General features: G+C 34.3%; 2 long non-coding RNA genes across 7 annotated transcripts in view; one reads left to right on the forward strand and one right to left on the reverse strand.

Annotated features, from left to right (window-relative positions):
- The window catches only part of LOC149789907 (uncharacterized), a 2,017,354-nt gene that overhangs the window by 1,547,274 nt on the left and 452,096 nt on the right, over positions 1-17,984 (forward strand). The gene's annotated exons all lie outside the window — the stretch shown is intronic.
- The window catches only part of LOC149789918 (uncharacterized), a 35,337-nt gene continuing 35,065 nt past the window's right edge, over positions 17,713-17,984 (reverse strand). For all 4 annotated transcript variants that reach the window (XR_016424007.1, XR_016424008.1, XR_016424009.1 and 1 more), the window contains one exon: positions 17,713-17,823. This is a non-coding gene — a long non-coding RNA (uncharacterized LOC149789918). The remainder of the gene's footprint in view (positions 17,824-17,984) is intronic.

Consider the following 17,984-nt stretch of genomic DNA (forward strand, 5'->3'; position numbering starts at 1 on the left):
TTAGTGTCAAATCTGAACTTTATATTTTATTATATTAAACACAAGTAATAAAATAACACTTCCATGTAAGCAAACATCACAAAGTTATTTCAAGTCAGCAGTATATTTTTTATTCGAGAATGGTATTAATTAATTTAATTGGCAAAATACATCAATAGTGCTTTAATTAAAGTGACATTAATCAAACAGCTTTTGCCTAGTCACTTTATATAACAATGTGCACAAAATTAAATAATACATTATAAATTCAGCTTTTGAAAATAACGATCCTCTTTGTTTTATTATGTATGGTTTATTTAATATAATGGTAAATTTTACATCAATCTACTATTTTTTTAAAAAAATTGCAATAAGGGGCTATCCATTTAGTACGTACGAATCAACCTGGCAAATCTTTATCCTGCTCCTCCCCCCCCCCATGAACGTGCATGCTTTTTTGCACACACCCCACCTGCGTATGTACGCTTGACCCCCCCCCCAAAAAAATGTATAGAATGACCAATATTTAACCCACGCAGACACGATCAAGTATTAATAATATTAACGTGTTTGATAAAACATACTCCACCGACGTTGAATGTCTGGCTGCATCAAAGAAATAAGCTGCACAACTTTACAAAGTTTGTCTAGTATCAGAGAAAATTCAAATGCTGACTGCAGTCGAACAGGTTACGTATTTAACAAATTATTAGTGAGGTTTCACATGCATACCCGTTTCCTGTGCGTACGTACATTATTAGTACCCCCCCCCCCACCATTACGCAAGCCTACGCATCTGGGTTAACCCCCCTTTCCCGTCTATGCGTAAGTACTAAATGGACAGGATACCTGGCAAATAATGAGAATAATATTTTAAACAAATGTAAATATCACTTTTAAATCCATGATTAAACCAGGTAATATTTCAAATGGTCCGAATCAGCCTGCATAAGATCCGAATAAGAACGTAATTTGGAAGGCCTAATCAGCCAGTATTCTCTCACTCTCACCCCACCCTTCGAAACTTGCGAAAGATTATATTTTGATAAGGATACATAATGTCCGGTGACCTAGCTATGTTGTATGAAGCATCTGAATGTTGAACCGTCTTCTGTTTTTGTTTTAGCAACAACGTTGTAAACAAACATTCGCAATGATGCGAATAAACGTTATTCTAGCGAAGCGTATTTCATCATGGACTCTATCGTCACTGAGCAGCAGCGAGGCGATATCTAGCTCATGCACAGCTCGGCATCCACAACACATGATTGTAATCCAGCCAATCAATCCACCTCGTGTAATTAGTACGGTATTTGGCGCAGATTTAAACCGCCATTTCAAACTGCCTCGCCATAAAAACAGAATGTCTGATGATCTGAGTGACGAAAATTCGCATCTTTACATGAGCGAGTGTCAGCAATCAGACGTTGATATTGAAAACAAAAGACCAGAAGCTGCAACTGGAAAGGCAACGAGTTATTCACAAGCAAGACTCTTGCCATTTGATTCGTCGGAGTCCGATATGGATTTGGATGAGGTGAGATATTTTGACGCATATATTTTTTGCTGTAATATTTGAAAGAAAGGGTTGAATACAATTTACCACATATATATATATATATATATATATATATATATATATATATATATATATATATATATATATATATATTGCAAATTGGAAAATTCCGTTATATACCGTAAATGCCATGAAGCTATGGTGCATTTTGAGAGAAAAAAACGGGCATTATTATTAGAATGTAATTGGAACCCAACCCCATTACTTTTCTCTTCCCCAACTATCACCATATCAGATTGTTCTCTAACAATATTCACCATGAGGAAAAAATAAAAATGTTTCCTCTTGGACAGCAAACTGACATTCCAATAGCAAAGTTCCCTTTTGTAGTTGACAATAGAGCCATGTACTTTTAAAAGAAAAGAAACAATTAATAAATTACATTAATTTAGCTGGTTGCCGGTTGATAATGAGAAGGCGGTGTACGTATTTTTGTTGCATATTATGTTTTAATGTCTGTTTAAATCTTTTTTAAATATGTATGTATTTATGTACATGTGTATGGAAATGTCCCTGTGTGTGATATAAATGTATATTTTTTTCTAAAGCACCCCTGCTCCTGTCTCTGTATCGTCTTGATTTCTTGCCGGATTAATAGCTCCTCAGAGCTAATGGCATTGGTTGTAATATCTAATGCTACCAGTAAAAATAAATTTCTGTCTTATGTAAGATTTAATTAAGGTGTCAATTGTAGATTAACTTTATCATGATATTATTTTTCTCATCAACTCGTGATCTTTTCCAATAAACTCCAATAAACTCACAATCAGTCTCTGAAGCTTAGGACATCATTGCCTGCACAAAGGATATCTTCATGAAACCCCCCTGTACATGTACTTGCAGCGTGTGTATACTACTAGCGGTGACACGATTCATTGATATATCCATGCATTGATACTTTTGCCATATCAATACAAGAAGTGAATAATCGATACAAAACAATATCTAACTTTTCTAAGTTGTTTTAATCTTCAGCAGTCATGGATAATTATTAGTCACTTGTCTTCTTATTATTTAAACTGATAACCGATATGTATCATATTATTAATCTTATCGAAATGTGGCACAGGTGTACTGTTTCAACCATAGATACTACACAGTCAATGCAGAACCTGACTAGAAAAAATTGCAAATTAAAGTCTGGGTCCACATTATAAAAGCCAAAGTATGGCATTTGGTATCATTCTCACTCATTCTACTGTGGAGTTATCATCACTTTTCACTATATGATTTATTGTTGCACTTTTGTTTCTCTTTCAATATATATTGACAAGTGCAGCTTGAAAAATAAAAGGGCGATTCACGTGTGATTTGCCATATAATTAGTCTGTGGTACCTACAACCAGCCAATAGCATTTACCGAAAATGTTTGGCATGTCAATATATGATCTCAAACACATGATGACTGAGATATTAATTAGGCTTTTCACATGTTATTTTGTTGGCGTGAACAGCACCTGTGAATTTAGTGATGTTCAATTATGCAGAAAAAATGCACACCCACCCACATGTTGGTTATCTGTCTGACGGAAATCTTGGTCTATAATATTTTCTTATTCTTGTAACATGCTTGTAGCATATGTATAAATATCAATATCATAATTTTCGTTAAAAATTTACAAACAGTTTAAATAATGAATGAAGCTTGATTCACTCATATTGTGATTAAATATATAAAGTAAAAATGAAAAATTCTTTACATCATCAGATCCAGATAGGATAACCTGAATATGTGAAGTATATTAAAATTTGACATACTTGTATTGTTTATGCAGCAGTACAATCTGTTTTCAAAGTAATACATTGGACATGGCTAAGTTTGAAAAGTGCTGGTATGAGCTCAAGTTGAACACTGCTAGAACAAATATCTTTACTAGCACTTAAAAGATGAAGAAAGACAAACTTTGCTTGATCTTTACTTAACTTTAATAGACATTTTAAGAAAAATTTAAAAGTATTAAAGATGATATTTACAAATAATGTTAGGGTCCTAAAATGCAAATAAATGACCCACTTTACCATTGAACAAAAGGTGTATGAAAGAAGAAATTTAAATTTGTAAAGAGGTAGTAAATTGTTCCATTAAGTAATTAAAGGGAACCATTTCCATTTATGAAAAGGTAATATAAAGACAAATTAAAGTTGCAGAAAGTATTATCTTTTATTAGTCTTTACTGGCAAAAAAATAAGCATTTTCGACTGTAAATTTGATAATAAATAACTTTGATTTGCATCAGAGTATATCTTGTGTGTAAAATCCTGCAACAAGGCTTTACATTACACATTCAACACTTTTCACCAGTGAGCCTGGGTTCAATCCTCTATCCCAGCAGTGGTCACCATTCGAGTTTGATGGTTTCTTCTAGGTTTTATAATCTCAATCGCAACCAACACCACCATATCCCTATGTATACCAGCTATCAAGTGCACAAAATTAATGGCAATCTGATGCATGAAGAATTTATAAATCAGGAATACTTCATGCCTATGGAGATGTCTGTTCACTACTGTAACCTTGGTAACAAGTTGTACTGCATACTAATATGGGTTTATGGGGCAGGTAAGTGTAAATTGTAACGAAGAAATGTAAAGAACAAACTAATGAAAGAACAAACGATTACCAACATCCTTTATTAAAATATTAATTTACTCAATAATTCAACAATAAAGACATGTACAAGATATACAATCACATATTTGTTATCCAACCTCCATTTATCTGACCATTGCCTTATAATATACTTCAAATGTATATCACTGATTAAACATAACGCATACATTTATCCATTAATACAACAATTGTCATAATAAAATATTTTAATTTCAGTGGCTTGTCGCAAATAAACAAGACGAGACACTACATGTTCATGCAAATTTGTATTACTATGTAAAATGGTGTAGCCATATACAATTTTCAAATGTGAAAAAGTGCAGCAGGTCCATTTCCAACATATTAAAATCTGAGAGCAGTAAACTAGATTTTTTTTAAATGATGCAAACAAGAGTTGCAGAAAACATGATTGATCATATACTTCTTTCCCATTGACAGAACACCCAATGTTTCATCTGACAGAAAATAACTTTGTTGTGCTGTCTAAAGCTTTATTTTGTGTTTAAACCTTTAACAAAATGTAAATACATTTCCAATCATTAGTTATTAAAAAAGGCATTGTCCTGCCAAGCTAAGCTCAGCTTCGAACAAGGCCAGGCTATTTAGGTCAGGTCGTGAAATAGGTCTTTGTTGAATTGACAGAAAAGGCAGAGGATGTTCCTATTGCATCAAACATGTGCTCTCCTGGCCTTTCTTAGTAACCACTCAGAATTGAGCACATGACACAGGAAATATGTGACATATTTCACAACTACACAAGGACAACATATCCGCTGAAAGTGAAAACTGGGACTTTTACAAGACAACATGTATCAAAATAGCATATTCTTCACCAAAAATAATGTGCACAATGTTTATTATTTGCGTGATTTTGCCCACATAGAAATCTTAAATTTGGGGGGAATTTTAACTATCGTGCATCCTAGATGCAATTCTGGATTGTCCACTTTGACTCCTCTGGAACATCAGGAGGGTCTTTGTCTTTTTTGATGCCCCGCGTTCTTCTTAACAGAAGCCTTTTGCTCCTTGACGAACATATATATATGTATTTCTTGTCCAATATTTCCTTCACCTTTTGGAAGGTATCCAATTCCCATGAAGGAGGGTGGGAAATCAGCCCACCATCTGCCCCTTCTTCATCTGAACTCATGTAGTTCTTGTCCAGCACCTTCCTTACGTTTGCCTTTTTTTCCACACTCCAAGTTTCTTTCTTGTCCAAAGCAGTGAGTCTTCTTTTGGATTTCTGTTAGATTATAAATAAGAAAAAATAAAGTTGCCAGTTAGATTGCACTTAATTACTTATATATATATATATATATATATATATATATATATATATATATATATATATATATATATATATATATTTGTATATAGATGCATAATAACATCAACATAAACAAAAAGGTTCTAGCTATTATAATTCCAAGCAGGAAACGAACCCATGCTGTAACAGCATTTATTGCCTAGTCTTGTACATGTACAGTTGCACCCTTAACCACTCAGCCATGGACTTGTTGCCCCCCAAAAATCATTGAATAAGGTAGAAGGTAAGGCTTTAACACAAACGAAAACTCTCACTGAGGACTTTATATAGCACCTAACCTTTAGAAGCTCTAAGCGCTTTACAACATTAGACAACACCTGTAAAATAAAAATAAACAAATAGAATGATATGATTTCACACAAAAAAAAAACAACATAAAAACGTGTTGAAAATATTTAAGGTAGGAAACATCATTAGGTCTTTAAGATTGTTCTTGCAGTCGAAATAAGTGAGTCTTAAGAGCACTCTTGAATGGGATCACTGTGCCTTTGTGTCTAAGTTCAGTGGGCAATTCATTCCACATTGCTTGGCTCTGGTTGTCCATATGACTTCATTTTGATAGTGGGAATAATGAGTATACGATCGTCAGAAGAGGAGCGTAAGTACCTTGCTGGTGTGTACACATGGGTGAGGTCGGATAGGTATGTTCGACTGGAGTCCGTCAGTGAAACATAGCATAGAGAACACATTTTATGTGTGATTCTGGATCGAATGGATGGCCAATATAGAGTACAGAGCAGCGGGGAGGTGTGCTCTGATCGTGGTACTCTAACTATGATCCGAGCAGCTGTATTTTGAACATTTTTAAGTTTCTGGAGTAGATATTGAGATGAACCAGAGAGAACTGAGTTACAACAGTCCAGTCTTGAAAGTACTAATGAACACACAAGTGTTTTAGTACTGGTAATACCCTCATTGCAAAAGGGAAATGTGTTACAATTAGTTGTTTTATTGGAGTACTGTCTCTGTGTACACACACACACGCACATATATATACATATATATATTAGGACTCAAAAGTAGCGGTAGTCCGCTAGCCCGAGGCTAGCAGATTTCCTGTCGGACTAGTAACTTTCACAATGTCAATAGTCCGATGGGCTAGCAAGTTTCGGTTATCAATAGTCAGCGTTTGTTTACGCCATTCCCTAATAAAAATTGGACTTAGCAGATGTTCTGTAGAATCAAAGCAGTGGCCATTGTAAACACAGTCATTAAATGTAAGCATGAGAAGATGAAGTCAAATTCTGCATTGGAAAGGTGCGTTTCTATAACAAGAATCCGTCAGATTTTGTGCATTTCACTTAACAGCGCAAATTATGGTCCCGTAATTAACAACAGAAGTTTGGTAATTGATCCCAATTATTCTGATAATGAATAAAATGACAAAATGTCGTGATTTCACACGTTATTCCCTCGACTACAGTTACAAACGAAAAAGCGGTATACCACACAAAAGAACACAGCAAAAAGTATTCAAAAAAATTAGTTCTCACGTTTTTGTTTAAGTTTTTTGTTGTTGCTCGCTACCCAAACGCTCCAACAGTCACAAACAGGAAACTACATATTTGAAATTTCCATCGAAATAATTTTAAAAATTAGATCAATTTATTACGATCAGGTAACTGACACATCCCTTCCATACAACTACTTTTTCTATGATGATAAGAATAGTTTTTATTATTTTCCCTTACAAGGATGAACAAATAACATAATACACATGGAGATATCCAAGCAGAATGCCGTACGTTTGTTTGGAATTAAAATCTCTGAGCATGGGCATCTAAGATTTGTAAAGTTTCTGCCATATTATTAATTTCATCAATACATTGAGGTGCGATTAATTAGGAACAATTTACCAAACTTATGACTTATGACACCGTAACTGGAATTGTTAAACACAACGTGCCGAGTGTCAGATGGCTTCGTTTGATGGGAACACACCTTTTCCAAGCTGAAACTAACACTATCTTCTGATGCTAATATTTTATAACAGTGTTTACAATAGCCACTGCTTTGATCATGCAGAATATCCGCTGAAGTTAAGTCTTTTTTAGGGAGAGGCCATTTAATTATGGGAGGGGCAAAGACACATGTTTTGAAACGTGTTTCTTACTCTAACTTTCTTATATAAAGGACACTGTGTCATTCCCTTTCTTGCTTTAAATATTCGCGTCAGCTATGCTATAACAGCTCGTATTTCAAAACAAGGCATAATTCCCTCCTTATAAGACAGGCAAAATACGGCATTTGATAGAAGGTGTTCAGCCAACGGGAAAAAAGGAAAAGTTGAATAAGAATGATGAGGAATAATTCTTATGATAGCGAAAAGCGTAATGGAAAATTTCAGAAGAAATGGACAAAAGACGGAATGGCTGAATTATGACGAGGAAAGTAACCTTATGTGGTGTAACTGGTGTACGCAATTCGCAAAAACAAAGAAAAGATCCAATTTTGCTGCGGGTTGTTCGAACTTTAAAACTGAATATATAAACGTACAAGAAAGCTGTGTGACATTGTTTTGTGAACAGGACTAGTAAAGATTTGGCAGAAAATTTAGCAAATTTCTCAATATCCTAGTCCTTCTGGCTACAAGAGAAATTTGTGTTAAATTCGAGCCAAAGATATATATATATATATATATATATATATATATATATATATATATATATATATATATATATATATATATATATATATATATATATATATATATATATAGTAGTCCTCCTCTTGAACAGGCTCCCTGACCATCGGCGATCCGCTGCTTATGGAGAGAACCCGTAGGCACCGATGAGTTTGTATTCAAAAGTACCCCTCACAAATGGCCACCACGCTAACGCGACCAGCGTATTAGTGCAATAATATACAATTTACCCCTCATAAGCGGCTGCATTTTATATTGATATGTATCCAGAACCTGTATGTTATTCATAACGTGTGTTAAGTAATCCGAGTTTGTTTCCCGATGTCAGGTTTTCTTTACTGAAAGAAGTGTTGACTAAAGTACATGTACCACTAAAGTTAATATCATTTCATATACGCCTCACGAGAAGCCCCATTTATTCCATAAAGCCGAGAAATACTCAAATTTTATTCCATACAAAAGGGTAGTACATGTAATCCAATAAGCCTTACTGCTGTGTTATCATAAGATGTCCGGTTTAGTCACTTCGATAATCGTTAAGATTGCAATTATTCATATTAGTAACAGCTGAGAAGTGGCAGCATCGATGTACAATACACAAGTCAGCAGGAAAATGGTTTGATAGTCTGTATGGCTTCCCTTAGTAAGATGTTCGCTTTGATAATTAGTGGCTAATATTACTGACAATAATTGTCAAAATCACAAATCCTAATGGCCACGAGGTGAAATCTGCGTGACTGAAGCCGTTTTGGCTTGACACACTTAGTGTAAAGAAATGTGTATAAAAACAATAGGGTACCAGACTGCGACTAACGAATCGTGTGACAAGATCACTTCCTTTAAAAACACAGCAATTTGTGTAGATGCATACAAAATTGTTTTATCAGTATTGTAGTTGGCAACTTGAATAACTTACTGCTAAACAATCAACATATCATCGAGGAAAGAAAAATCATCAGTTTAGAAGAGAAAGTGAAAGTAATTCAAATAACCGAGAGGTTCGGTGTGTGTGTGTGTGTTTGTGTGTGTGCGTGTCGAGGATCCTTACAGAAAACTAATGTGCGAAAGAATCAGATAAACAATATCGTGAAAGATAAGGAAACAATTATGCAGAAGTGGGAAGGTGAAATGGACGAAGAAAGGAAGATTGTTTGAGCCAGGAGCTGTTTGTATCCTGATTTGAATGACAAGAAAAAGCAACAATTTATCAGCTGAATTGGAATATGACGACTTTACCACAAGAAATGGATGGTTGCACAGATTTCAAGTGTGACACAATGTTAAGTGTTCTGTCCTTACTGGATAATCAGCTGTTGTTAATAAAGAAGTTGTCAAAGATTGGAACAAAAGACTAAACGATATATGCAGAGGATATGACAGCAAGGATATTTTTAATTGTGACGAGACTGGTTTGTTTTTTAGACTGTTACCAACAGAGTGACAGATGATGTGATCTGTAACATAATTATGAAGACGGTTTTAAAACTATATCAATGGTTATTCATAATATTCTTTTGAAAATGATGAAACAGTTTGTTTTCCATTTATTTCACAACATGCATGTGATATTTTAATGAAAATAATTAAATGTTTTAAAATTGAATGTACTTGTGACTTTCTTCATATGTATTACTATTCACATTTGTCATCCCGCTCTAGAAAGGCCACCCTCATTATAAAGCCACTTCCATGCTGCAGTAGGGCCAGCCTTATAAGAGGGGGACTACTATATATATATATATATATATATATATATATATATATATATATATATATATATATATATATATATATATATATATATATATATATATATATATACACGTTTTAGGTGCGTTGTGGGCAGTCATCCCGAAAGTGGGTTTACGGGAAGGACATGATATAGTTTACATTTCAAATCAAAATACATATACATAGGTTGTATTTCTTACATAGCAATTATGTATATGTTGAAAATAAGTATATACACTTATGTTATAGTCCTATTCATGTTTTCGGTTCGTGGGCAGATATATAAATTTCATGGGCAGTTTTGACCTTTAGGTTGAAGATGACAAAGTAACTGCCCAAAAATACGTTCACGAAGAACAAACATATAGCATTCTGCCCGTGAATACGGCCACGGGAACAATATATAGCGTACTGCCCACGAATACGTTCACAAGTAACAAATATATAGCATGACTTTCCGGTGTGCGTGCGCAAAATGGTTGTCAAGACACGACGATAAACATTAATCTATTAAAGCATCCTTTGCAATGGCCAGCGTACATATAGCGGACGTGAGGTTCGTTTTTCACAGCTTGTTTGAAATAAATGGATGATTATATATCCAGTGTAACAACTTGTCTTGACAGCTTATGGATGCTAATGTTTGACATTTATTGTGAAGATGATTGTTCACTGCTTGTTGATGAATTCGTAGCTTCTGTTAATCGATGCTATAGCTCAATTTAACTGTCATACACTGATATGTTTAAGTCTGCTTGCACAGTTAACTATGCAGAGATATGGAAATATAACAAATTGGTTTTAATAACTTTCAGAGTTTGTTTTACTATTACTCAATATTTGTTTCAAGTACTATAAAGGCTGTGATAGGTTGGGTGGCTTAGATTACAAATTAGGCCCTTCTCACTTGGGGGGTGGGGGGTGGGTACTGCCCATTATGAATATTACTGGTCCTAGATGTCCAACCTGATATTTTTGACATATAGGTTCAACATCTTACTGCCAGCAGAAATGGTGTTCTGTAGTATTTTTCCCAGTCAATAGTTTATGGATATATTATGTCATGTACTATGCTTGTTTAATTCTCTCATCTCAGTTCTGACGTTACCATTGAATGCTATAATGTTCCCAGACATCCGGTATTCTTGGTTATTAAAATTATATATATACACAGATAACTGAAGGTCAGTTCTCATTATTCCCTAACAATTGTAATTAGTGGGGCTGTAGCAATTGATGGTCTGAGAATTCAAGTTAACTGGTTCAAAACTTGGGTAAACAACAAACTGTTTTCTTCCTTTGACAGGCATCATAAAGTTTTGCATCTTTGTCCCTCTGATGACTGTGGTACACAAGTTACAGACTTTGCCTTAGAATGAGCCTGATTTTTGATACTTGTTACTGAATGGGGTGGGGTAGGGAAGTAACAAAATTATTAAAGGTGGAATGTATGCAAACCATGCTGGAAATAGATCTGTGCCAGCAACTGCAACATGTAAGCTTCAATCAATTTGGAAACTATAAGCTTTATCCTGTAAATATTAACAGTTCACACCCTGTATAAAAGATGATTTTGTGTTTGATTAACTGGAACTGTTAATTTATTATGTTAAGGAATTTATTGTTTTAACCCTAGTAAATGTAATATAATTAGGTCAAAAGTTCCAGTTTGTTTATTGTTTCCAGAGTTGATTATTGTAACTGGAAGAACCTGTTTCTAAGTGTTAAATGAAACGAAAGAGATATTGTTTACTCAAGTGATATAAAATAAAAGTTTAAAATGAACTGAAAGAAATATTGTTTATTCAAGTGATACAAAATAAATGCAAAAGTGTATATTCATTAAGAAGTGTATTGTAAATTGCAAATAAATGAAGATTTATCTTATTTCGTTCTTTACTCGTGTACAAAATTATACCTGGATTGGGCAATAATTACTTGGACTCCATTTGGAAAAGAAAAATCTATATGTCCTAAATACCTAATGTTCATATCATAATGCTCTTTTAATGGATGATTATGCTTTTCAGCTGACGTTACCATATTGCCAAGTGAACTAATAGTATGGCCTTCGGTGTGGCCCACTAATCACATTTGTAAATGAATTATGCATACAATAGAGAAATAGCTCTTAAAATATCTTATGAGTTGAACAATGTGTGTACACAAATAAACATGAAGCAAATCTTTGAACTTGTATGCCACACATGCAAGTGAATTGGTGGTTTTCATATGTAACTTGTGTACTCTTATGGCTTTTGTCTATATTACTTTTAGCCATTTCTATTCACACACTATAACACAACCTTTTTTGTCTGATTCAGGTACTAATGCAAAACTTATTTCAGCTGTAACTGAAGTATACAGAATTTTTCCTGATGTTGAGGCCTACTGTGTAGACAGTATAGCTGTAAGTCATCAAATCAAATGGAAGACAACAGTGTGCAGTTGAAGAAAATGATATATACCCAGTACCATTTAGAGTTATCTTAAAGAAAAGTCACAATGCACACTGATACAAGTAGTTTTAGAAAATGCATTTGTTCCACATACATTTTAACTTAACCCAAAAGTTCAGTCTCTTGCCTAAAATTCAATCAGATGTATGCATTTATTCCATAAAACACAAAGATATAATGAACCAAATCATTTTCATTATTGAGTTAGGTAGTAGGCTATGTTAAAGAGTGCAATCACTTTATCGATTTTTTTTTCCATTACATTTTTATTTATTATAAAATGACATTTCTTAGTGGAGTGCTAGCAACTGTAACTTGAGGAATATTTTGTACATGCTGACCTAAGTGTCATGAATATACTGTGCTACATTTTGCTTTATTAGGTATAATACTATCATGAGACTTGTTTGATTAAATCCTGAATTTGTCAGTTACACTTACAAGTCCACTGGTAGAATTTAAAATCTGTGACAGTTTGGGAACTTTTTTTGCAGGAACTGCAAATCACTTTGCCTTCACAGTCAATGAATTCAAGCCATTGATAATTGTCAAACCATTGTGACTGAAAATGTGATTGTCTCTTAGTTGTGTCCTATTTGATAATTTTGCTGCCACAGAGTCTGGATTGTGTCTCTGAAGAAATATTTCATCTAGACTCTGTTGCAGTATTACATTTTATATGTTCAATTTAATGAATTTTCTTTCTTTGAATCATTCTTATGTCATAACTTGCGAAAATAGTTTAGTTAACAATATTTATTCAAACAGAAAAGATAACCTCACTTGACAAATCATCCTACTAAAGTGATCATGGCATACACTTTTATCTTTGAAATTCAAATATTGCCCACTCGTTAATTAACATAACTAATATTGCACACTGAAGGTGATCATATGTATCATCAGTTTTAAAAAAATAAAGACATAATACTATCATTTAATCACTGCATACAGGAAACAGACACTTGTGTCTGTAAAATGCCTTTCATTGGATTACATTGGTTTATTAAAACCAAACAGCGATTTTCTAGGGTAGATACAGAGAATATATTATGGTCATTCAGAACGCTATCAATACATCAGACCAGATTGTTTTTATTATTATTTAGGCAAATAACTTATTAAGTCAGATGGCAAACATGAGGATGGTGATAGGTTATGTGGAATTTGCATTGAATCATCTGATCCCAGAAGATTTGATACAATGTCACTATCTGTGGTAATCATCAAGTGCAGTTGCATGGCACCATAAGACTTATCAAGATACCATGAGCCAGAAAGATGAAGAAAAAGAAAAACGATGACCCAAAGACAAATCCTGCAAGCTGTGTGCAAAAACGATTCCACAGATTATAGATGAAAACTTTACTATATTTAGCTTCAAGATATTAATAAATTCGGATTACTTCCTCCAGTCTGCTACAGTAATTCATGCCCATTGCACTCATAAATTGATTATAGTCCTTGCAGTATTTTGTGTGGGCCACAATATTTTAATTGATGCAGCTGATGCTCCATTCTTCAGTTCAGTGTTGATTCAAACATAGCAATGTCCCTTTGGGATGTGTGCATAAATAAAGAATGTCTGTCCCTTCATTAGCACACTTGTTGAGTTTATCGTGTCTCTCTGAAAACTGTACCATGTGAGAAAGAATTTTATAAACAAACTGGACATAAGTATTGCTAGACATATACTCAGACCTGAGACTTCATAAAAGACTGCTTATTTGTAAGGCATTGTTAGTGCTAGGGCTTGAGGTAATAACTTGCTATATGTTTGGTAAGGCAAAATAAGGGGCCTTATGACTTAAATTGAAACTGTGAAAAAACAAAAGGTTCAAATGCAATAAACTTTTGTTTTTCCTCATTTGTTATATTACAGTGCCATGAAAGGTCATTTCTTTTATCTTTTTAATCCCTTGCCAATTTTAAGTCATCATCACTAACCAAGTCTCTAAATCAATTCTTGGCATATTAAGCTAAAATGGTGTCTACTGTTCCATTATATCATTGATTGTTTAGCTTGCTTGTATGGAGCTTAACACCATTTTTCAGGACATCATAGACTTTACATGGCAGCCAACATATTTATTGGAAGAAATCAACACACATAACGCTACTGGCAAACTTTCTCATATCCACACATTGGTTGGACTAGAGAGAGTTGATTAGTGATGTGTATGCCTAGACCATTCTATAATCCAGGGCCCCATGATTGAATACAGCTTAATGAAATTAACCCTAATTCAATTTCCTTGTTGCATTTAAATCATAACACCCACCATGCAAAGTGACACATGTCTCAAGATTTTCAAATTTGTATATGTTTTGCAACTTTTAATTCTGAGTTGATGCATGTGGATGTGGAAATTCAGTTACTGAATACTTAGCTACTTATATAAGGAGCTCTCACACTGGTAAAAGCATGCAACTGGGATTGTATTTGCAAGAGGGCAATTAATTGTTCAAAATACTGTTTTAGCTAACTACATATGCGAAGGGTTGATGTATAAAAAAGAGGATCAAGAAATCCTAGCTGGTAAAGATAATTGTATCCAACTTGATAGAAAGTGAGAAGGCCTTTTAATTTTGTACAGCAGTTTCATTAAGGAACCAACTATAATACCATTAGCAGTTTATGAGCAGCAAAAACCACATTTAGGACCAACTAGACATCAAAACCATATGCATAGTTCCATTTACGGCCAACCAGACATCAAATAGGTCATCTAGTGAAAGCACAATGTCAAAATGACCAGCCATCTAGGAGAAGTAGCAAGGAAGGGGTTTTCCAGATGCCCATTAAAACAGCCATATTGGAGGTTAGATTGGCACTATTTTCATTTACGTCCAACTAGACATAAGAAGTCTTTCACTGATATGACGATTCATTCAGGAGAAGTAGTTATACCAAGATTTTCAGGATGGACACATTGGTGGCCTTATAGGATGTCTGTACAGCACCATAATTCTCATTCAGGACCTGCTAGACATCAACATAAGTATTTTGTACACATGTTGACACGCTGACACAATTATCCATTCAGAAGTAGCGATAAAAACTTTCTTAATATGGCTACTGTGGCAACCACATTGTATGTGTGAGTGGCACCATCTTGTTTTTTCTTCCAGATATTTTCACACAAATATCATATTTAAAGATAACATGAATTCATACAAGATCTTGTCGGTTTATTTCATAACAGATTTTTCACTAATATTAATATAATCTTTTGAAAACATTTATACATTATAGTTCTAGAAATTTTTCATGCTCTCAGAAACTATTAAAATCACAGCAGAAAGTGTTATGTTATATCTTTATTCAGCACTGAAAAATATTTATGAACTCTTAAAGTTTTTTCCCCTATATTAACTTAATTTAATGAAGATTTTCAGACTATAACCTTTCCATTGGATTTAGTTTTTCAAACATGGCATAAAAAGTATGTTATAGTAACCAATTTTTACATTGCCTTCACCATTGCAGAAATCTCTATAATCAATTTCCTAGTAAAGAAAAGCCAAGAAAATAAATGGACAGTTAATATTCACTTCAGGATCACAGACCTGAGGCAAATATGTCATTGTTAAATCAAACATTTTTATTGTGTTTCCTTAGACTTAAATATATATATATATACTTGCTGTTACTCTAAACGAAGGCTGGTGATCCAGTTGATAACCTTTTGGGGGTTTTAAGGATGTCTTTAAAATTAAGGCCTTAAAAATGTTGAGATCTTATATTAAAAATGACAATTTGAGCCTTGCAGATTCATGTCCACAGGTGCCCAAATAAAAAAAGGGGGGGGGTGCAAGGGGCAAGCTTGTTGGTGTGTTATAAAATAACTGACTTATCATCGGTGTGCTGACAGGTGATGTGTAATTAAATCACTGTTGTAATATTAATAATGAGTGAGTCTGCACAAAGGAATTTCATACAGCTAAACTAGCTCAACAACTAGAGGCAATTAATAAATATATCCACATTCGTGATTCTGTCAAATGGCAGATACAACAGCATCAGGAAGCTCAAGTGGCATTTACAGAAGGTAAAGAGCCGCTATACTTGTTATCTTTTTAGGGATGCGCTTGGATTTTGCCCTCAAGCTGGAGCAGTCATAGGATATATAATAAATCGCCACGGTCGGAATTTATCCCCAAGCTGGGGTAATCGATGGGTAAAGTCTTATCCACAGTCGGGGTTTTATTCAAGCTTCAGGTGCAAGTTTTTGTGCATCTCCATGCCCTTGCATAAAACACAGTTACACGTTTTTTTATATAGATATTTTTCAGTTGTAGACAGGAATAATAAGTATTTGTGAGTCTTTGAAATGAATGGGTTCATTATGAATTGAGTGGCACTACATTTCAAAAGCAAAATTGGATTGAAATGCAAGAACTGTAGTACGGAATTAGTGTTGGTTCTGGATCGTAGAATGGAATTGTGTGTGTGATTGGATTTTTAACGTAGCTTGAATAATTTTTCAGTCATATTGCTACGATGTCTGCAGTGTGGCAGTTTATAGTGATGTACAGCACTGGGGCATCATGCTGCAAACATGTAGTATGATGTTGCACCCAGTCACATTATCCTGACACCAGGCCGATCAGTCCTAACACTAACCTCTTAATTCTGAGCGTCTAGCGAGGTAGCTGTTAATACCATTTTTGTAAGTCTTTGGTATGACTTGGCTGGGGTTTGAACCCATGACCTCCCGCTTCTGAGGCGGACGCTCTAACCACTAGGACACCGGAGTGGTCAGAATGGAATTGTAACAATTACAATGGAAGCAATTTGTATTATGCTTGTTGGGGCATTCCTCACTGATGGCTGTCAGTGACATCATCATGGGAATGTGTAACAGCCACATTTTGTAAGAACAAGGTGTAGTTGGTGAACAATACAGACACTTTTCTGCCATTTCCACTGGCATCATCTCATATGATGTTATTTAAATAAACTTCCTACAACATACTCACAACATATAAAACCTATATGCAAATCTGATGAAAGCTGCTTGTGTTTCTGAAACACATACTCCATACTGGTGGCAAGAATGTCCAAATCTACATTACAAAAATGAAAACATTACCATCCATCACGGAGTTGCAAATGTATGAAATCCTCTTGTTGGGTAGTTTTACTAACAGGCTTTACAGCAGGGCCTTCCATTAGATTTAAATGTGGCAGGTAAGTTGACAAAGTAGGGTGGGGGGTTGGGGGGACCTACCCCAATGGGGATAATTCGTTTTTTTTTTAAAGTAGCATGGTGTAAAGTAAACGTAGATGGGCTGATAAGGAATCCACTGAATTTACAGACTAAAGGTTTAGACATTTGTTTTTAAGAGAAAAATGAAAGAAGGAAACAATACAACAGATATTTTAATATGACTTTAATATTTATTTTCTAGATTTAATTAAGATTATGAATCAGAATCAGTCTCCAACTCCACTGTAAAGTTTATCTATTACTTCTTCTGCTCAGGCACCTGCAAATTAAAACAAAATTGTAATGCTTAAATAAAGTCATATCATCTCAGCACTAGTTACATATGCAGAAGTCATGTTAATCAGCATTATAAAAATGTATGAAATTTTCTTCACTGCACTTGTGCTTCCCTTACTATCGTTAAGCCATGATACAAGATAA

Source organism: Sinohyriopsis cumingii, chromosome 10 (genome assembly GCF_028554795.1).
Source record: "Sinohyriopsis cumingii isolate HCF-2022 chromosome 10, ASM2855479v2, whole genome shotgun sequence".
Classification (NCBI taxonomy): domain Eukaryota; kingdom Metazoa; phylum Mollusca; class Bivalvia; order Unionida; family Unionidae; genus Sinohyriopsis; species Sinohyriopsis cumingii.